The following is a 23,221-nucleotide window of genomic DNA, read 5'->3' as shown; positions in this document are numbered from 1 at the left end:
CAAAGATAATGCCATGTCAGAGATAAAACTATAGTATATGCTAGCAATTACGGTGTCAGTTTACTAAGAGGCACAGTATAATCTTTGGTTCCAGGTAAACCTCGTACTTTAGTGAATTAGATCGTGAAATTCCAAATATAAACACGCAATACACCAAGAAATTCCACACTGGCGACCTTTGTAATCTAAAATACTTCGCAACTGCCGAAAATAGATCAGCTTAAACCAAAGAAAACCATTTAATGACATCAATACACCAGGTAAAGCCACAATGGCCTAATTTCGTAAGTTACAAAATATCGTAATTGCCGAAAAATAAGTCAGCTAGGACGTGTTACTGGGCTACGATGTTGTTGTGTTAACAGATGAAAACAAAAATAGCATATACTAGCAGTTCTACGCACAAACTTGTTGTTGAAAGGCCGGCCGAAGTGGCCGTGCGGTTAAAGGCGCTTCAGTCTGGAACCGCACGACCGCTACTGTCGCAGGTTCGAATCCTGCCTCGGGCATGGATGTTTGTGATGTCCTTGGGTTAGTTATGTTTAACTAGTTCTAAGTTCTAGGGGACTAATGACCTCAGCAGTTGAGTCCCATAGTGCTCAGAGCCATTTTTTTTTTTTTTGTTGAAATTATCAAGTTCCGTAGCTTTCTGTTTTCGTTTATTTGCTACTCTTGGAGAATAGAAACACTTGCTCACATACGGAGAGTCTGCCGATGTCACTACGTTGTTAATAGGGAATACAGTCGAGACGGAAATACCACAGGCTTTTGCTGTCAGTTTATAAATTTGCACAACGTTATATTATTCCTAGTTACTTCAACATTGGTCATATCCGTGAGCAAAACTTCCTTATGTGCGATACGACCATTATTTTAGTTTGTTGTCGCTGGTCTTGTCACCCTTCATGCACACCGATCGCTGCAGTACCTTGCACCTGCATTACACTCACTACAAAGCAAAAGAAATGGATTTTCTGTGGACGACGGAAACCACATGTGAACACACGCTATCGCACGGGAACAATGAAAATAACAGCTGCCTCTGCGGCAGTGTGTCTGTGACAACAAAGTTGTGAAGTGAGCAAATCACAGCTCTTTGCGCCTGACGACGTCATGCAGCGGGTATTGACCTTCAACTGCTTATTTTGGTGACGGCCACTGAAGCCACTTGTTACTACGGTTATTTGTAGGATGAAGTACCTAACGTATGATATACAGCATACATCCAGCACTAGCTGCGGTGCTTGGCGTTACCCTGGATATCTGCCAAAGACAGTGATTGTCCCCGTGCCTTGTTGATACTTACTCATAGCGAATGCAAGCCGCATGGGAACCAGCAATCGCTTTAAATCGAAAGGCATATTTGAATCACTGGATATCAACGGAATGCGACGAATGAATACTTCTTCACCTGCGCCACTCATAAAAACCAGATTCTAGGCTTCCTGTTCTGATTTTTGCAAAAATATACCAATTACAAACCAAAAGTTCAGGAAAAACAATTACAGCATAGATTACGCTTTGATCCCTTTTCACCGTTTCAAGTAGGGCTATGTGTGAGCACGACTCTAGCTATTCGAACAGTGTACGCCACACTTCGGGAGACCTCGGTTTCTGCTCGATCTATTGATTGGCTCTCGATCTAGGCACTTCCGTGGTACTATACCCTCAATATACCTTAGCGTTTGTATGGCACTGTGGATTTTAATAACAAAAATAACTGTGAAACACGGATTAAAATACCGTCTAGGGTATATGTCATATGCAACAACGGTAACTGAATAAGTAAGAGTTTCTGTCAAATTCGGGAGCTTCCTCTAGCCGCGCAATCTGGTGACATGTGCTAGTACTATCTCCGCTGTATTTTAGTCTCGCGATAGCAGTTACGGTCAGTATACTACAATATGTTTCACTTGTATGGCATTTAATTTCATATGAATTTAGAAATTTGGAGTGAATCAGCCAAGAACTTTGAGGTAGATCACATTTCTGTAAGTCCATCCTTGTGTTGGAAGTGTGGGGGACTTCGGCCGTTCATTTATGTAAGTGCAGCCGTCCTTATGATGCCATTTATTGCCTGGCTACCAGTTCCGGTGCTTCAATGCACTATCTTCAGGCCATAACTACGCAGAGAGGGTTAACACCATCCGTATACACTGAAACTTCCCCTTTGAGTGCAAAGAAAGACTGTGCTGGCAAACTTATACGTTATTTGACAGTGAAACAGCTGAGTGAAACTAAACGTACTCAAACAGTTTTCTCTTTACTTATTGTGATCATTTCTAAACCTACATACAATATTTTAGCGTAACACAATCTAAATAATCCCTACAACAGAATAGCCCTGACTAACAATAACCTTTCCTTCATGAATCACTTACCTCAGTAAAATCTTCACTACTCGAACTAGTGGAATGCGATAGCAAATATCCTTCAACTTTCCCACAGAAATAAATCCGGAAACGTCACATCCGGTGAACGTGTGGGTCATGGCATGGTGCTTCGACGACCAATCCACCTGTCATGAAATATGCTATTTAATACCGCTTCAACCGCACGCGAGCTATGTGCCGGACATCCATCATGTTGGAAGCACATCGTCATTCTGTCATGCAGTGAAACATCTTGTAGTAACATCGGTAGAACTTTACGTAGGAAATCAGCGTACACTGCACCATTTAGACTGCCATCGATAAAATGGGGGCCAATTATCCTTCCTCACCTAATGCCGCCAAGGTTGCTGACGTTTCACTTGTCGCAGCCATCGTGGATTTTCCGTTGCCCAATACTGCACATTATCCCGATTTACGTTACCACTGTTAGTGGATGACGCTTCGTCGCTAAATAGAACGCGTGCAAAAAGTCTGTCATCGTCCCGTAATTTCTTTAGTGCCCAGTGGCACAACTGTACACGACGTTCAAAGTCGTCGCCATGCAGTTCTGGTGCTTAGAAATATGGTACGGGTGCAATCGATGGTGATGTAGCATTCTCAACACCGACGTTTTTGAGATTCCCGCTTCTCGCGCAAATTGTCTGCTACTGATGTGCGGATTAGCCGCGACAGCAGCTAAAACACCTACTTGGGCATCATCATTTGTCGCAGGTCGTGGTTGACGTTTCACATGTGGCTGAACAATTCCTGTTTCCTTAAATAACGTAACTACCCGGCGGAGGGTCCTGACACTTGGATGATATCGTCCAGGATACCGAGCAACATACATAGCACACGCCCATTGGGTATTTTGATAACAATAGCCATACATCAACACGATATCGACCTTTCCCGCAGTTAGTAAACGGTCCATTTTAACACGGATCGCCGGCCGGAGTGGCCGTGCGGCTCTAGGCACTACAGTCTGGAGCCGAGCGACCGCTACGGTCGCAGGTTCGAATCCTGCCTCGGGCATGGATGTGTGTGATGTCCTTAGGTTAGTTAGGTTTAATTAGTTCTAAGTTCTAGGCGACTGATGACCTCAGAAGTTTAGTCGCATAGTGCTCAGAGCTATTTGAACCATTAATACAGAACGCTAGGTGGCGTCACCAACATAAAAACCTAAACAGCCTACTTACAACACGATGTTTGTGTGGCCAACATCTGTGACTGGTCTTCGTAGACAACCTGCAACGTGAATGTCGTCTCTCCAACCATCAACTATCAGCTACAGTCAACGTCAGTCAAGGGTTTCAGCTAAGGCCTGAAGATAGTGCACTTCAGCATTGAAACTAGTAGCCCTACAATAAATGACATCATAAGGACGGATGTAGGTGTTTCATATTCTTACATTGAAGTAAATTGGTCAAGTACTTACCGACATGTTTGGTAAATGGTTGAAATGGCTCTGAGCACTATGGGACTTAACATCTGAGGTCATCAGTCCCCTAGAACTTAGAACTACTTAAACCTAACTAACCTAAGGACATCACACACATCCATGTCCGAGGCAGGATTCGAACCTGCGACCGTAGCGGTCGCGCGGTTCCAGACTGTAGCGCCTAGAACCGCTCGGCCACCTCGGCCGGCCATGTTTGGCAACAACGTTTCTCTTATATAGAGCCTATTGAAAAAAAAAAGTGTCGAATTCTTTGAGAGATGATAGTACTCTTCGAAAGAAGAAAACTAAGTCCAATAAACATGGGTCCGGAAACGCATACTTTCCGAGATAAACACGCTAGTTTGCGGATATTAGTGCAGTCGTTGCATTGGCGCTCCGTCAAATGTGTCGACACGGTATTATGATGTCTTACTCACAGTACTCTACCTACCATTGGGTGGTCTGCAGCAGTCAGCTGTGTGGTTCTAGTGGTGTTGTACGTTACCTTAGTTTTCGTCGTGTTTGTGTGCCTTGTTTGTGTGCCTGACTTGTCTGTCAACCATGGGTTCGTATCATGGTGTTTTACCTTCTTCCAAACGCGGATGCACTTGTGTGTATACTGTTATTGCGCTGTTCGTATGTCAGACTGTACTGACGGATACGTTCGCCGTATGTCCCACGTTGGTTTCTACTATTATTTCAATTAGTGTTGTTTGTCTGTCAACAATAACTCCACGCAAATGCCACTGCTTCCGGTCGTTAAATGATGGCCGTCGGCCACTGAGATGTTCATTGTGAGAACGTTGGTATTCTCGGCGCACTGTTGACGCTGTGGATCGCGAAATACGAGTTGCATTCAAGTTCTAAGGCCTCCGATTTTTTTTCTGCGGACTGGAAAGAGATAGAAACATACGCATTGTTTTAAAATGAGGCCGCGTTCATTGTCAGCGGCGAGAATGAGAACTGTTTTAAATACTTAAAATGGCGACGTTTTCCTTACTTGAACAGCGTGCAATCATTCGTTTTCTGAATTTGCGTGGTGTGAAACCAATTGAAATTCATCGACAGTTGAAGGAGACATGTGGTGATGGAGTTATGGATGTGTCGAAAGTGCGTTCGTGGGTGCGACAGTTTAATGAAGGCAGAACATCGTGTGACAACAAACCGAAACAACCTCGGGCTCGCACAAGCCGGTCTGGCGACATGATCGAGAAAGTGGAGAGAATTGTTTTAGGGGATCGCCGAATGACTGTTGAACAGATCGCCTCCAGAGTTGGCATTTCTGTGGGTTCTGTGCACACAATCCTGCATGACGACCTGAAAATGCGAAAAGTGTCATCCAGGTGGGTGCCACGAATGCTGACAGACGACCACATGGCTGCCCGTGTGGCATGTTGCCAAGCAATGTTGACACGCAACGACAGCATGAATGGGACTTTCTTTTCGTCGGTTGTGACAATGGATGAGACGTGGATGCCATTTTTCAATCCAGAAACAAAGCGCCAGTCAGCTCAATAGAAGCACACAGATTCACCACCACCAAAAAAATTTCGGGGAAACCGCCAGTGCTGAAAAAATGATGGTGTCCATGTTCTGGGACAGCGAGGGCGTAATCCTTACCTATTGCGTTCCAAAGGGCACTACGGTAACAGGTGCATGCTACGAAAATGTTTTGAAGAACAAATTCCTTCCTGCACTGCAACAAAAACGTCCGGGAAGGGCTGCGCGTGTGCTGTTTCACCGAGACAACGCACCCGCACATCGAGCTAACGTTACGCAACAGTTTCTTCGTGATAACAACTATGAAGTGACTCCTCATGCTCCCTACTCACCTGACCAGGCTCCTAGTGACTTTTGGCTTTTTCCAACAATGAAAGACACTCTCCGTGGCCGCACATTCACCAGCCGTGCTGCTATTGCCTCAGCGATTTTCCAGTGGTCAAAACAGACTCCTAAAGAAGCCTTCGCCGCTGCCATGGAATCATGGCGTCAGCGTTGTGAAAAATGTGTACGTCTGCAGGGCGATTACGTCGAGAAGTAACGCCAGTTTCATCGATTTCGGGTGAGTAGTTAATTAGAAAAAAAATCGGAGGCCTTAGAACTTGAATGCATGTCGTACTTGATTCCTTAACGATTTCCGAAATGGAATGTTCCATGCGTGTTACTCCAATTACCATTCAGCGTTAAAAGTCTGTTAATTCTGCCGTGTGGCCATATTCACGTTGGAAACCTTTTCACATGAATCACATGAGTGTAGATGATACGTCCACCAATGCACTGCCCTTTTATACCTTGCGCACGCGATACTTCCACCATCTGTGTACAGGCGTAGCGCTGTCCCACGATTTTTGTCACCTCGGTTATACCGACAACAGACTCAAGTGATGAGTTTTCGGTTAAGTGGGCAGTGAGGGAGACTGGCGCATGGAGTCTTCGAGCTCAATACGAGTTCAGAGGTGGCGTCATACGAGCTGCCGGAGAGTTTAAAGTAAGCTGTAATACTTACTAACTTATGAAAAACGTACGTGATGAATGAAGGGGGAAAAAGATGTGATTTAATTCCCCTAAACTTGATGAAAAATATGAAAAGAGAATAGTTACTGTTAATCTTTAAAGCGCTGCTTTGAAAGATCTTTAAGTTTCATACGAGGTTCATATAAGTTGGATTATGCAACATTGTTAAGAGAATGATGTTCATTTCACGTAATAGCATACGTTTCTTTACAGACGAATGGAAAAAATGGTAGAAGCCGACATCGGGGAAGATCAGTTTGGACTCCGTAGAAATATTGGAACACGTGAGGCAATACTGACCTTACGACTTATCTTAGAAGAAAGATTAAGGAAAGGCAAACCTACGTTTCTAACATTTGTAGACTTAGAGAAAGCTTTTGACAATGTTGACTGGAATACTCTCTTCCAAATTCTAAAGGTGGCAGGGATAAAATACAGGGAGCGAAAGGCTATTTACAATTTGTACAGCAACCAGATGGCAGTTATAAGAGTCGAGGGACATGAAAGAGAAGCAGTGGTTGGGAAGAGAGTGAGACAGGGTTGTAGCCTCTCCCCAATGTTATTCAATCTGTATATTGAGCAAGCAGTAAAGGAAACAAAAGAAAATTTCGGAGTAGGTATTAAAATCCATGGAGAAGAAATAAAAACTTTGAGGTTCGCCGATGACATTGTAATTCTGTCAGCGACAGCAAAGGACTTGGTAGAGCAGTTGAACGGAATGGACATTGTCTTGAAAGGAGGATATGAGATGACCATCAACAAAAGCAAAACGAGGATAATGGAATGTAGTCGAATTAAGTCAGGTGGTGCTGAGGGAATTAGATTAGGAAATGAGACACTTAAAATAGTAAAGGAGTTTTGCTATTTGGGGAGCAAAATAAGTGATGATGGTCGAAGTAGAGAAGATATAAAATGTAGACTGGCAATGGCAAGGAAAGCGTTTCTGAAGAAGAGAAATTTGTTAACATCGAGTATAGATTTAAATCTCAGGAAGTCGTTTCTGAAAGTATTTGTATGGAGTGTAGCCATGTATGGAAGTGAAACATGGACGATAAATAGTTTGGACAGGAAGGGAATAGAAGCTTTCGAAATGTGGTGCTACAGAAGAATGCTGAAGATTAGATGGGTAGATCACATAACTAATGAGGAGGTATTGAATAGAATTGGGGAGAAGAGGAGTTTGTGGCACAACTTGACGAGAAGAAGGGACCGGTTGGTAGGACATGTTCTGAGGCATCAAGGGATCACAAATTTAGTGTTGGAGGGCAGCGTGGAGGGTAAAAATCGTAGAGGGAGACCAAGAGATGAATACACTAAGCAGATTCAGAAGGATGTAGGTTGCAGTACGTACTGGGAGATGAAGAAACTTGCACAGGATAGGGTAGCATGGAGAGCTGCATCAAACCAGTCTCAGGACTGAAGACCACAACAACAACAATTAATGTCGGATGTCTCACGATAATTACTTTTTGCTTAAAAATATAGCTAGCTTCATAACAGTGGACGACGACTATTCTCTTAAACAGCGCATTAGATAGGAGAACATGAGCTATCTTATTTTCAGGGTAAATGTGGTTTCTGCATTTACGGCTGCTGATGCCCTAGAAAACATTTATAAGTAGCTGAAAACAGTAAAAGAAAATGAGCTGTGTCGATTCACATACGCGCTTACCTGCGTCCTGATGTACCTGAAATAGTTTAAAATTCTAACCGTCTATGCGAGTATTATTTGCACATTTTACTTACCTTCATTAATGAGACAAGCTTTTAGCGAGTATGTGGGCGCCGCGCCCAGCTTTATGTGAGTTTAGAAAATGTTGCAGCAATGGCGGCCAACAATAATTAACGTACATCTGGTACACTGAAAATGACAATAACTCGGTGGAAACGTGCTCTACATACGTATGAAAATTAAATAAAATCAGTTATTTTACGTTGACGAACAATAATTACATTGTGAGATAACAAACAGCAATTATTACGTTGTTTGAAACTGATAACCAATATTTTATTCAAAATAATCTCCATTGCTATTTATACATTTGTCCAACATGTCCGGCAGGTTATGAACGCCACGCCGAAAAAAAAAGACAGTTCTTCTTTTGAAGCGAACCAGTCAGTGAGCCATTTTCGTACATTTTCATACGAATTGAAGCGTTGTTCAGCGAGACCGTATCCGACTGATGCAAACATATTATAATCGAACGGAGCCAAGTCTTGAGAATAAGTCGCATGCTCTAGTATTTTCCAAATGAACGCCACGATCGTTTCCCTTAGCCGTTTTGCTGTATGTGATGGGGCGTTATCATGGAGCAATATGACTTTGTGTTGCCTTTTCCCATATTCCTATCGTTTTTCGCGTAATATTCGATTTAAATCGATCATTTGCTGTTGGTAGCGAACAGTGTTTACGGTTTCACCAGGTAATAGATGACACCCTTCTGATCCCACCACACACAGAGCATTGTCTTCTTTCCAAAGCGATTTGGTCTTGAAGTGGATGTCGATGGTTTTCCTAGATTCATCCATGATTTACGTAGCTTACGATTCTCAAAATATATCCATTTTTCATCACCTGTCACTATTCGATGGGAAAACGACTTCCTTATATATCTGGCGTGCAGCATTTCACAAATGGTCTTTCGATTTGCTTGCTGTCTTTCATTTAGTTCATGCGGAACCCATTTTTCCACTTTCTGCACCTTTCCCATAGCTATCAACCGAAGAGAAACGGCTTTCTGCGTCACATTCAATTGTTCAGCGAATACCTGTTCAGTTTGAGTATCATCTTCATCCAATGAAGCTTGCAATTCGTTCTGTTCGAACTTTTTCGGTGGTTTCCCCCACTCGTCATTTATCACGTCAAAACACCACTTTTGAATTTTTTTTAACCAGTCGGAACGCCGTGTTTGCCCAAGAGCACGTTCGCCAATAGCTGCGACTAGCATTCGATGCGATTCTGCAGCAGTTTTCTTCAAATGACAATGCTGTCCGCAAACCGTAGTTCGTAGGCACAAATCCCGACATGTTTACATGTTTGAAACAGATGCCGATGTATGGATGAAACAGATGCCGATGTATGGACTTACTGTATGTTGACATTTGTCGTTAGCCGTTACAGGAAGCAGATGTCGCTGCAGACGCCGTCTCACGGTTCCTGCACTGACGGTTAGCACCATAGACTTACTAAATAAAAACTAGACCGCACATTGGCGCTAGTGTCGCGTCCCCACATTAAACGTGATAGAAGCCGCCATTTGCAGGGAAACAGTGCGTAAACCTGGTTCGTTTGTGTGCCGCTATTAATTGTAACAGTAAGAATGGAAGCAAAGACGAAGACGGAAACAATGTTACATTTCACAAGTCAGTCAGTCATTACTGGTTGTTTGTTACTTTCTATTACTTGTATATAGTAATTTCATGGAGAAATAATACATCATGAGCGTCTGTTTTTGTTTAGGTTTCCCCTTACAAATGATTTTCTAAATCGGAAATGGATAGTTGCTACTCGGAGAGAGAACTTCCAACCGACAGCAAATCATTTGCTGTGTTCTCTTTATTTTGAAGAGAATTGTTACATGGAAAATTATGTAAATAGACGTCAACTGAAGGACGATGCTATACCGACAGTATTTGGATTTCCAACTCATTTGAAAAAGGTAGAGTGTCCTGGAAATCGTGCAATATAGGCCTAGGTTAAATAGTGTGGAAATACTGTCAAAAAATGGCTCTGAGCACTATGCGACTTAACTTCTGAGGTCATCAGTCGCCTCCTAGAACTTAGAACTAATTAAACCTAGCTAACCTAAGGACATCACACACATCCATGCCCGAGGCAGGATTCGAATCTGTGACCGTAACGGTCGCTCAGTTCCAGATTGTAGCGCCTAGAACCGCGCGGCCACTCCGGCCGGCCGAAATACTGTCATTGTGTATAATTTTAAACGTTCCTTTTCCAGGTTACCAAGGCAATCAAATATATATTAAGTATGAATCAGAGGTAGGTCGAATAATTGCGTTTAGATACTTAATATGTGTTGTCAGGTGATGATTATACTTCGTAAATGATCAAATATTTGATCAAATGTTGCAAACTCAACCACTTTCAGGGGTGCTATAAGTGTTAAAAACCAATGTGCGAAGTACCGAGCGAGGTGGCGCAGTGGTTGGCACACTGGACTCGCGTTCGGGAGGACGACGGTTCAATCCCGTCTCCAGCCACCCTGATTTAGGTTTTCCGTGATTTCCCTAAATCCCTTCAGGCAAATACCGGGATGGTTCCTTTGAAAGGGCACGGCCGATTTCCTTCCCAGTCCTTCCCTAACCCGAGCATGAGCTCCGTCTCTAATGACCTCGTTGTCGACGGGACGTTAAACACTAACCACCACCACCACCAATGTGCGAATGAAATTTCTACGGCTTTTAAAGTGATATGGGTTATTACAATTAACCAAACCAAAATTCGAGTGTAGACAATACTGTGCTAAACAAAAGTAAGCGTGCAAAGTGTACACAGGAGTCGGCAAAAAGCAAACAGAACCTGACAGGAAAATTACGTGAATTAAATAATAATCGTACTGTCTGCTACTTTAAAAGATTCATGTAATTATCTAATGTGAATAACTCGATATAAACTCGCACGAACTCGTCAGGGAAGAACCTTACATTCTTTTCGCGTCTCTATGCAGACCTATTTCGGAAATTAGGAAACTTCACTCATTTCAGTATACTTTTAAAACAGACTCGAATACTCGGTATTTTTTTAAACCAACATGTTTTTAATTTGTGCTTCAATTTGCTCTTGTTGCGTCTCATGTACTTCAACTAGGATTCATCCCTGCAAATGGCGGCGATCAGCTGCTTCAGTTGGGGGACAGCTGCCTAGCTTCTCCGCTACGGCGTGGTAGGGGCTTGGTTAGCACCATCTATGAGGACATTCGTATTTCTACACCTGGCACTAGTATCACAGTCTTCACACAGCTGGTGTTAACAATGAACGTTGTATTTTCTTTGATTTTGTTGCATCGCAGATACGACTATTAGCTTACAGGCACTATAGCACTCCGTCTTCAGGCCACAACTGGCCCACCGGGACCATCCGACCGCCGTGTCATCCTCAGAGGAGGATGCGGATAGGAGGTGCGTGGGGTCAGCACACCGCTCTCCCGGTCGTTATGATGGTTTTCTTTGACCGGAGCCGCTACTATTCGGTCGAGTAGCTCCTCAATTGGCATCACGAGGCTGAGTGCACCCCGAAAAATGGCAACAGCGCATGGCGACCGGGTGGTCACCTATCCAAGTGCCGGCCGCGCCCGACAGCGCTTAACTTCGGTGCTCTGATGGGAACCGGTGTATCCACTGCGGCAAGGCCATTGCCATTATCTTACAGGGAGGCGCACGAAAAGTGTTACCAATTGTTTCTTTCACAATTTACGACGCACATTAGATATCCCGCTGGGATCTCTACAGCAGTACCAGCAGAGCTTGGAAAAACAAATGAGTCATGAAATGACGTGTAATTCACGATACTGCCGCTGGGAGTCTAGTAAGCAGCAATGGCTGACAATGGAAGACTGACGACACAGCAACAACCAGCAACTGTGTTACTTTTTCATGAAACGAAAAGCCTTGTGACTCAGAGGCGTTTTCGACAACAGTTTAACACACGATGGGTCCCGTGCAACAAGACCGTCCACAGGTTGTACGATAAATTTGTACAGGAAGGAACAGTACTGAAGCGAAGCGACCTCGGCCTAAGCCTGTTTGTTCGCCGGAGAATATTGGAGCGGTACGAGTTGCTGTACAGAGAAGTCCCGGGAAATCGTGTAGAAAGGCAGCAGTGCAACTGGGAATATCCAGACGCTCCGTTCAACGCATTCTTAAAAGTGACCTCCATATAAGATGACCTGTGCACAGAAGCTCACTGAAGAACACAAACAGCAGAGACTACTGTTTGCTCAGTGGGCGCATTTTCATTTAGACGGTGTGGTTACCAAACAAAATGCACCCTTTTGGGCCACTGAAAACCCACAAGTGCTTCATGAACGACAACATTCTGGTCCGAGGATTATAGCGTGGGCAGCAGTTTCCAGTTACGCACTTATTGGACCCTCTTTCTTCGAAGAAACTGTGAACAGCGAGCGTTATTTGAGCATGCTTCGCAATAGCTTCATCCCACAGCTTCTTGCTACTGCCTTGCCCTTCGGTTCAATCCCGCGTCCTGCCATCCTGATTTGGGTTTTCCGTGATTTCCCTAAATCTCTCCAGGCAAATGCCGGGATGGTTCCTTTGAAGGGGCACGGCCGACTTCCTTCCCCGTCCTTCCCTAATCCGCTGAGACCGATGACCACGCAGTTTGGTCTCTTCCCCCAAAACAATCCAACCCAACCCTTGCCCTTCAAAATGCAGTGGTTCATGCAAGATGGAGCAAGACAACATACTGCAAACACTGTGTTGGAGTTTTTACACGAGCATTTCGAAATGCGGATCATTCCACTCAGGTTTCCAGGTCGCTTCAATTACGGACAAAATTGCCCCCCCCACCCCCAATATTCCAGACCTCCATCCATGTGACTTTTTTTTTTTTTTTTTGGGGGGGGGGGGTACCTAAAGGAAAAACTTTTCCCGAAACGTCCATGTGATTTAATGGAGCTCAGAAGACTTATTCTTCGAGCTTGCAGTGAAATTACGGAAGACATGTGCCGTAGGGTAATCTCTAACTTCAGTGTTCGTTTGAAGGAAGTTAGGAAACGAAATGGAGGACATATTATGTGCTGAGTTAGAACAAATCTCCATGGACGGCTCTTCATTGTAGTATATGTTCCTTTCAGAATGTATAGACAATAAAGTTTATATTCAAAAACAAAATGGTAACACATTTCGTGCGCCATCCTGTTGTTTATTGGATTTTGTGCTTTTGTCACTTCGCGTCTTTTCACACGCAAGAAAATGCTTGTTTAGCTTCTCCATTTCCAGACGGCAATACGAAGTGTACAGATCTCATTTTTGATCCCTTCAGGGGACTCGACTGCCCGCTCTTCTGTTTAATGGAGTATGCGATGAGTCTTTGGCTTTACCGCTCCTGGGGACGGCAGCGGGTTTTCTGCGCGGAGACCGGACGCCGGGCTTCCGGCGTGTGGACGGCGTGCCGGGGGTCCGGCAGTGCAGCCGCAGGAGTGCGAAGCCGCTGCGGCACGCGGGGCTGTCTGGCGTGGCGAGGCAGATCGAAAGCCCGCCCCGGGGGGCAGGCAGGCAGGCAGGCGTCCCGGTGTCGGGGCCGGAGCCATAGATGGCCACCGCAATGCGACAGACACGTACCCACAGCAGTCGGCTTGCCAGGTCGCCCACCAGACCACTGTACACACCGCACTGTTAGCGTACACAGGTTAGCCAACCATTTCTCACACTGCTCACCGCGAGACTGAATGGCTTCCGGTGCAAAGCAGGGATCAGCTTGTGACGTGTCAGGCAAATCCAACACCTTCCATGAAAACCCTGACATGATAGCAAATCCGGCAGTATGTCACATAGCTCCGAATAAATACTGACACTAAATTAACCAAAGTAATACGATCAACGAGTGAGCAAATGGAATATCACAGACTAACAAAAGAACGCCTAAATGCATGTCACACCTTCCCACTGTGAAACAGACGCAGTGCCGAGGGGAGAAACGAGAACAGAAGCCGAGAGCAGAATCGTGTAGGCTAGGACGCCCTACGATAAGGGACGGACGCCCACGTCGCAAGCCGACCGCGAAGACCACCCGCAGCCCATGTTAAAAGATAGAGCCCTCCAGAAGAACAGTATAGATCTTAGGATAACACTAAAAGAGCCACTAAAAGCGTGAGACTTTTTCGCGTCTCTGTTACGTAGCAAACATTAAACACATTGCCCCACCACGAAAAGTATAACGTTTCTCATTGGATAGACTGAATTTTTGTAGTCGGAGCTTAAGGTTAACATTGAGACCCTGATTGGTCAGTTGAAAACACAGCCAGATAGCTTTTCTTAAACGAACTTCGGTAAATTGTAGGAAGGAGACGTTAGGGAGAGTTGCTTCCGAGACAGCGAGGTGCGTGGAGCTGCGCCACCATAAGGCTTCACTCAGAACTGCAGAAGTCTCATCTGTTACATCCCCTTTTTACGTAATACTAGTGTCGATCGTCAATTAAACTTCGTGGTATCCACATTTGCTATTAGAAGTTAAAAAATCTGAAACGCGATGATTTTTCTGTTATATAATTATTGAGAAACCACATCAGCCACAGTAATTTACGACAAGTTAAATAAGTAATTAAAGATAATTGAGGATCACTGTAGACCATTTTTGATAGTTTTCTCTTTTATGAAACTTAATTTAAACCTAGATTATAGATGTGATATGGCATAGGTCATCCTTCGATCCAGGGAATATTCGTTCACATTTTTGTTGAACGCAGTTGGTTTTTATCATCCTGTATTAAAATATTTCCCTTTATCAGTAGTGCAATTTATAAGCAATATTTTGTGAGTAGAATAAAAATTCCAATGGTAAACTTAACTACTTTATCGACGTTATTTTACCAGCTAACTAAAAATAGGAAAGCCTTGAACCCCTTCCACTAAATTTAGTTAGTATTAAGATTCTTTTACAGGGAGTGCAGTGGAGCTGACGCTGAAATCATTAAGTATTTGATTATATCCTCGCTAGTCTCACTGAACTCTTCTGAACTCTACATGTCATGTGTGGTCTGGCGTCTCCTTAGCAGCAACAGGTCCCAGGTTCAAACTAGTCAATTCACTAAAAAAAACACGCTCAGAGCGTCGTTGCGCGAAAGTGGTAGGGAGACACGACTTAGAACGAACAGACACCACGCAGAATGTTAGAAGCTATCCTCTGCATACTCGCTTTAAACTCACCAGAGGGCCTTGTGGCGTCGTCTCTGATCGCGCCGACTCCGTACCCTCAGAGACTCAACTCCTATTCAGCTGAAAAGTCGTCACCACAGTCTAATGTCACCTACAACTTGACTGTATAAGCACAGAAAGGAGAGAATGTACGCGAGACCGCAAAGAAACTAAGACAAAAACAAGACGCACACAAAAGGATCGTCTGAGTGGTACGATAACCGGTAGGTGTGCTCTACCGGGTGACCAAAAAGTCAGTATAAATTTGAAAACTGAGTAAATCACAGAATAATGTAGACAGAGACGTACAAATTGACACACATGCTTCGAATGACATGGCGTTTTATTAGAACAAGAAAATACAAAAGTTCAATAAATGTCCGACAGATGGCGCTTCATCTGATCAGAATAGCAATAATTAGCATAACAAAGTAAGACAAAGGAAAGATGATGTTCTTTACAGGAAATTCTCAATACGTCCACCATCATTCCTCAACAATAGCTACAGTTGAGGAATAATGTTGTGAACAGTACTGTAAAGCATGTCCGGAGTTATGGTGAGGCATTGGCGTTGGATGTTGTCTTTCAGCATTCCTAGAGCATGGTCGATCACGATACACTTGCGACTTCAGGTAACCCCAAAGCCAATAATCGCAAGGACTAAGGTCTGGGGACCTGGGAGGCGAAGCATGACGAAAGTGGCGGCTGAGCACACGATCATCACCACATGACGCGCGCAAGAGATCTTTCACGCGTCTAGCAATATGGGGTGGAGCGCCATTCTGCATAAACATCTTACGTTCCAGCAGGTGTTTATGAGCCAGGCTGCGGATGATGCGATTCTGTAACATATCGGCGTACCTCTCACCCGCCACGGTAGCAGTTACAAAACCATAATCACGCATCTCCTCCAAGAAAAAAGGCCCGATAACGGTAGGTGTGGTAAATTCAACCCATGCCGTGACTTTCTCGTCGTGCAATGGAGTTTCCAAGGCAGTTTTAGGATTTTCGGTAGCCCAAATTTTGCAGTTGTGGCCGTTGACAGACCCTCGGAGCGTGAAATGAGCTTCGCTGGTCCACAACACGTTACTCCACCAATCGTCATCTTCCGCCATCTTTTGAAACGCCCACACCGCAAATGCCCTCCGCTTCACTAAATCGCCAGGTAACAGTTCATGACGCCGATGGATTTTGTACGGATAGCATCGGAGGGTACGCCTCAGTGCCTACCAAACAGTAGTGTATGGAATGCCGGGTCGACGTGCGAATGCACGAGCGCTGACTTCCCCGTGCATACCGGTAGATGAATCCGCTACAGTCTCCATTTCTTCCTGAACTGCCTCAGCAGCATTACGCCTTGTGCTCGGTCGGCCACTACCGGGGCTATCGTCTAAACAACCCGTGGCTTCCAACTTCGAAATCATTCTCGCCACAGCTGCATTTATCAACGGACCTTTACCTGTTCGAATCCCCTTCCTATGGCGATAGGATCGTAACGCTGAACTAGCACATTCCCCATTCTGATAATACAGCTTCACTAAAAGCGCCTTTTCAGGTAACGTCAACATGCTGAGACTGCTGGCGCATCTGATTCTCTCATTACAGCTGCTGTTATACACGATTGTCATGCGCAGTCACTGACGTTTTGCTGTCCAGTGCCATCTGTAGGACATTTTGTGAACTTTGTTTTTTTTTGATCTAATAAAACCCCATGTCATTCCAAGCGTGTGTGTCAATTTTTACCTCTCTATCTACATTATTCCGTGGTTTATTAAGTTTTCAAATTTATACTGACTTTTTGATCACCCGGTATATGCACATTACCTTTTCAGAAAATTTTGGTGATTTATTCAAGAGAAAGATCTTCAACAAATTGAACTAATCAATAAAGCGCTGGTCCACCTCTGGTCCTTACGAAACCAGCTGTTCGGCTAGCCATTGATTGACGGATTTGTTGGATGTCATTCTGAGGGATATCCTGCTAAATTCTGTGCAATAAGCGTCTCAGATCATCAGGATCCCGAGATGATTGGAGGTCCCAGGCCATAATGTTCTAACCGTCCTCAATTGGGGAGAGATCCGGCAACCCTGTTGCCCAAGGTGGGTTCGGCAAGCACGAAGGCAAGCAGTAGGAACTGTTGCGGGCATTATCTTGCTGAAATGTAAGCCCAGGATTGCTTGTCATGAACGGCTATAAAAAGAAGCGTAGAATATCGTTGACGCACCGCTATACTGTAAGGGTGCAGCGGATGACAACCGACAGGTTCTTCTATGAAATGAAATGACGTCTCAGTCCATCATTCCTGCCGTATGGCGGGCGACATTCAGGTTAGTATCCCACCATTGTCTGAGATGACTCCAGAAACGTCTTCGTCGGTCGCCGAAGATCAATTCGAAGCGGGACTGATCACTGAAGACTGTAATACTGCAGACAAAGAAAGTCCAGGCAGAAGACGTGTCTGGACAGCGGTGGGATCCCAAGTTGCCTGTCGCCCGTCATACGGCCCAACAGTCAAGGGTGATGGTCAGGGGAGCCATTTCATTCCACAGCAGAACCCCTTTGCTATGTCATCAGCTGCACCCTTACAGCACAGCGGTACGTTGACAATATTGTATGCCCCGTTTCGTTTCTTGTCATTTCATGCCATTTTGGGCTTACGTTTCAGCAAGGTAATGCCTGCCAACATACATCTACATCTACATATATACTCCGCTAGCTACCACGCGGTGTGTGGCGGAGGGCACAATTCCCACCGAAGTCATATTCCCCCACCCCCATCCCTCACCCCACCCCCCTCTGTTCCACTCGCGGATCACGTGAGGGATAAACGACTGAACGCCTCAGTACGAGCTCTCATTTCCCGTATCTTTGAATGGTGATCATTGCGCGATTCGAAAGTTGGTGGTAAGAATACATGCTCTACATCCTCGGTGAAGATCGGATTTCGGAATTTAGTGAGCAGCCCCTTCTGTTTAGCGTACCGATGAGTGTTTCTACTTCTTGTCTCGTGGTTGTCAAACTTTCCTTTGGCCAGCAAGGTCGGCGCATCTCTCCCCAGTTAACAACGACTAGGCCATTATGAGCAGGGTCCTCCAACCATGTCGGGCTTTAACGATCTAGCGCAATAACTGGACGGAATTTGTCACGGTATCCCTCAGGAGGACATCCGATAACTGTGTCAATCAGTGCCAAGCCAAAAAGCTGCTTGCATTAGGGGAGAGGTGGACCAAAGCGTTATTCACTTGCTCAATTTTTTAAGCTCTTTCTCTTCAATAAATCTCCCGGTTTTTCTGAAATTAGAGTCATTTGTCCGTCTGCACATGTACATCACGTCTACCGATTTCTGTCCCACTGGATAATACCTTCGTGGCGCGTCGTTTCTTTTTTATCTTAGGGTGTATTACCGAGGACTTAAAGCATTTCCGCTGCATACCAACTGATGGACATGGTGGATACCGTATAACAATGCAGTGCATTAATTGTGCAGTTATCAGTGATTATTTAGCGCACACACACACACACACACACACACACACACACACACACACACATATATATATATATATATATATATATATATATATATATATATATATATATATATATATATATATATATATATATACAGGGTGTTTCAAAAATGACCGGTATATTTGAAACGGCAATAAAAACTAAACGAGCAGCGATAGAAATACACCGTTTGTTGCAATATGCTTGGGACAACAGTACATTTTCAGGCAGACAAACTTTCGAAATTACAGTAGTTACAATTTTCAACAAAAGATGGCGCTGCGGTCTGGGAAACTCTATAGTACGATATTTTCCACATATCCACCATGCGTAGCAATAATATGGCGTAGTCTCTGAATGAAATTACCCGAAACCTTTGACAACGTGTCTGGCGGAATGGCTTCACATGCAGATGAGATGTACTGCTTCAGCTGTTCAATTGTTTCTGGATTCTGGCGGTACACCTGGTCTTTCAAGTGTCCCCACAGAAAGAAGTCACAGGGGTTCATGTCTGGCGAATAGGGAGGCCAATCCACGCCGCCTCCTGTATGTTTCGGATAGCCCAAAGCAATCACACGATCATCGAAATATTCATTCAGGAAATTAAAGACGTCGGCCGTGCGATGTGGCCGGGCACCATCTTGCATAAACCACGAGGTGTTCGCAGTGTCGTCTAAGGCAGTTTGTACCGCCACAAATTCACGAAGAATGTCCAGATAGCGTGATGCAGTAATCGTTTCGGATCTGAAAAATGGGCCAATGATTCCTTTGGAAGAAATGGCGGCCCAGACCAGTACTTTTTGAGGATGCAGGGACGATGGGACTGCAACATGGGGCTTTTCGGTTCCCCATATGCGCCAGTTCTGTTTGTTGACGAAGCCGTCCAGGTAAAAATAAGCTTCGTCAGTAAACCAAATGCTGCCCACATGCATATCGCCGTCATCAATCCTGTGCACTATATCGTTAGCGAATGTCTCTCGTGCAGCAATGGTAGCGGCGCTGAGGGGTTGCTGCGTTTGAATTTTGTATGGATAGAGGTGGAAACTCTGGCGCATGAGACGATACGTGGACGTTGGCGTCATTTGGACCGCAGCTGCAACACGGCGAACGGAAACCCGAGGCCGCTGTTGGATCACCTGCTTCACTAGCTGCGCGTTGCCCTCTGTGGTTGCCGTACGTGGTCGCCCTACCTTTCCAGCACGTTCATCCGTCACGTTCCCAGTCCGTTGAAATTTTTCAAACAGATCCTTTATTGTATCGCTTTTCGGTCCTTTGGTTACATTAAACCTCCGTTGAAAACTTCGTCTTGTTGCAACAACACTGTGTTCTAGGCGGTGGAATTCCAACACCAGAAACATCCTCTGTTCTAAGGAATAAACCATGTTGTCTACAGCACACTTGCACGTTGTGAACAGCACACGCTTACAGCAGAAAGTCGACGTACAGAATGGCGCACCATCAGACTGCGTTGTCTTCTATATCTTTCACATCACTTGCAGCGCCATCTGTTGTTGAAAATTGTAACTACTGTAATTTCGAAAGTTTGTCCGCCTGAAAATGTACTGTTGTCCCAAGCATATTGCAACAAACGGTGTATTTCTATCGCTGCTCGTTTAGTTTTTATTGCCGTTTCAAATATGCCGGTCATTTTTGAAACACCCTGTATATATATATAGGGTGCGTCAAAAAAATGTATACACACTTTCAACTGTCATAGACAATTTATTTCCCGTTCTACAACGTTAAATAATTGTGAGAAAGTAATGTTATGTTTCTTCAGGGTTAAAAATTACACATCTACGAGACAAATTCGAGATTCATGGAACAGTGTGTGATGTGCATAAAGGTCGATCAGGGCGACCTCGTACAGCTACAACTGATGATTTCACAACTGCGGTCTTGGAACTGTTTCAGCGTTCGCCTCAAAAATCTTCAAGGCAAGCGGCACGTGAGAGTAATGTAAGTGCTAGTAGTGTGCTACGCATTCTGAAGAAAGGCAAGTTTCGTGTGTACATTCCAAGGCTGGTGCAACAGCTAAGTGACGACGATCCAGATCGAAGGTTAGAATTTTGTGAATGGGTTCAGGAGATGGTGAGACGTGAACCGGGATTTATGGGTAGCATAATTTGGTCGGATGAAGCCCAATTAAAACTCAATGGAACTGTCAATAGGCACAATTGTGTGTACTGGGCTGAAGATAATCCTCACATTACAGTTGAAAAGGCTGTGAATTTGCCTGGTGTAAATGTGTGGTGTGGTTTGTCTGCAAAGACACTCATTGGGCCTTTCCGCTTTGAAGGTACTGTTACTGGAGAAACGTACCTAACAATGCTTGCAGACTCCATATTCCCTGCCAATCGTGCATTATACGGTAATGATGAGTTTTATTTCCAACAAGGTGGCGCCCCGCCGCACTGTCATAGGGACGTACGAGCATACCTGGATCACAATGTGCCAGGCCAGTGGATAGGACGCAGGGGACCAATCGAGTTTCCTGCACGCTCTTCAGACCTCACGCCACTCGATTTCTTCTTATGGGGCACAGTAAAAGATGAGGTGTACAAACGTAAACCACGTAACCTGGACACACTTTGGAATGAGATTCAGGCGGTGTGCGCAGAAATCTCATTGGACACTTTGGTACGATGTAGGGAATCAGTGGTGACTTGTACTCAAAAATGTATTGATACTGAAGTCCACCAGTTTGAACATTAATCACATTTGAAAAGTACATTTATTTTTCCAATTGGACTTTAAGCTTTCAATTACCAGAAATTTTGCGAACGGGAAATAAATCTTCTATGGCGGTTCAAAGTGTGTATACTTTTTTTAACGCAATCCATATATATATATATATATATATATATATATATATATATATATATATATATATATATACAGGGTTAATACAAATGATTGAAGTGATTTCACAGCTCTACAATAACTTTATTATTTGAGATATTTTCACAATGCTTTGCACACACATACAAAAACTCAAAAAGTTTTTTTAGGCATTCACGAATGTTCAATATGTGCCCCTTTAGTGATTCGGCAGACATCAAGCCGATAATCAAGTTCCTCTCACACTCGGCGCAGCATGTCCCCATCAATGAGTTCGAAACGGTAAGGCTTCTGCTTTAGCCTTTTCCGTAAGATTTTCCAAACCGTCGGCTGTGGTACGTTTAGCTCCCTGCTTGCTTTATTCGTCGATTTCTGCGGGCTATGCGTGGAACTTGCCCGCACGCGTTCACTCGTTTCTTCTCTCACTGCAGGCCGACACGTTGACTTCCCCTTACAGAGGCATCCAGAAGCTTTAAACTGCGCATACCATCGCCGAATGGAGTTAGCAGTTGGTGGATCTTTGTTGAACTTCGTCCTGAAGTGTCGTTGCACTGTTATGACTGACTGATGTGTGTGCATTTCAAGCACGACATATGCTTTCTCGGCTCCTGTCGCCATTTTGCTCACTGCGCTCTCGAGCGCTCTGGCGGCAGAAACCTGAAGTGCGGCTTCAGCCGAACAAAACTTTATGAGTTTTTCTACGTATCTGTAGTGTGTCGTGACCATATGTCAATGAATGGAGCTACAGTGAATTTATGAAATCGCTCTTCAATCATTTGTAATAGCCCTGTATATATATATATATATATATATATATATATATATATATATATATATATATATATATATATATATATGGGTGGTTCATTAATCGTGACTGGGCCAAATATCTCATGAAATAATCGTCAAACGAAAAAACTACAAAGAACTAAACTTAATTAGCTTGAAGAGGAAGCAATATGGCGCTATGGTTGGCCCGCTAGATGGCGCTGCCATAGGTCAAACGGATATCAACCGCGTTTTTTTAAATAGGAACCCCCACTTTTTATCACATATTCGTGTAGTACGTAAAGAAATATGAATGTTTTAGTTGGACCACTTTTTTCCCTTTGTGATAGATGGCAATGTAATAGTCACAAACATATGGCTCACAATTTTAGACGAACAGGTAGATTTTTTAAATTAAAATACAGAACGTAGGTACGTTTGAACATTTTATTTCGGTTGTTCCAATGTGATACATGTACCTTTGTGAACTTATCGTTTCTGAGAACGTATGCTGCTACAGTGTGATTACCTGTAAATACCACATCAATGCAATAAATGCTCAAAATGATGTCCGTCAACCTCAATGCATTTGGCAATACGTGTAACAAGATTCCTCTCAACAGCGAGTAGTTCGCCTTCCGTAATGTTCGCACTAGCATTGACAATGCGCTGACGCATGTTGTCAGGCGTTGTCGGTGGATCACGATAGCAAATATCCTTCAGTTCTCCCCACAGAAAGAAATTCGGGGACGTCAGATCCGGTGAACGTGCGGGCCATGGTATGGTGCTTCGACGACAAATCCACCTGTCATGAAATATGCTATTCAATACCGCTTCAACCGCAGGCGCGCTATGTGCCGGACATCCATCATGTTGGAAGTACAT

At 44.2% G+C, this 23,221-nt stretch overlaps 1 protein-coding gene and 1 pseudogene across 1 annotated transcript in view; both read right to left on the bottom strand.

Moving 5' to 3' along the window:
* LOC126248189 (uncharacterized) overlaps window positions 1-23,221 on the bottom strand; it is a 428,326-nt gene that overhangs the window by 213,414 nt on the left and 191,691 nt on the right. The window lies entirely within an intron of this gene.
* On the bottom strand, window positions 11,588-11,704 carry LOC126205710 (5S ribosomal RNA; annotated as a pseudogene).

Source organism: Schistocerca nitens, chromosome 1 (genome assembly GCF_023898315.1).
Source record: "Schistocerca nitens isolate TAMUIC-IGC-003100 chromosome 1, iqSchNite1.1, whole genome shotgun sequence".
Classification (NCBI taxonomy): domain Eukaryota; kingdom Metazoa; phylum Arthropoda; class Insecta; order Orthoptera; family Acrididae; genus Schistocerca; species Schistocerca nitens.
This window is presented reverse-complemented; position numbering and strand designations above follow the sequence as displayed.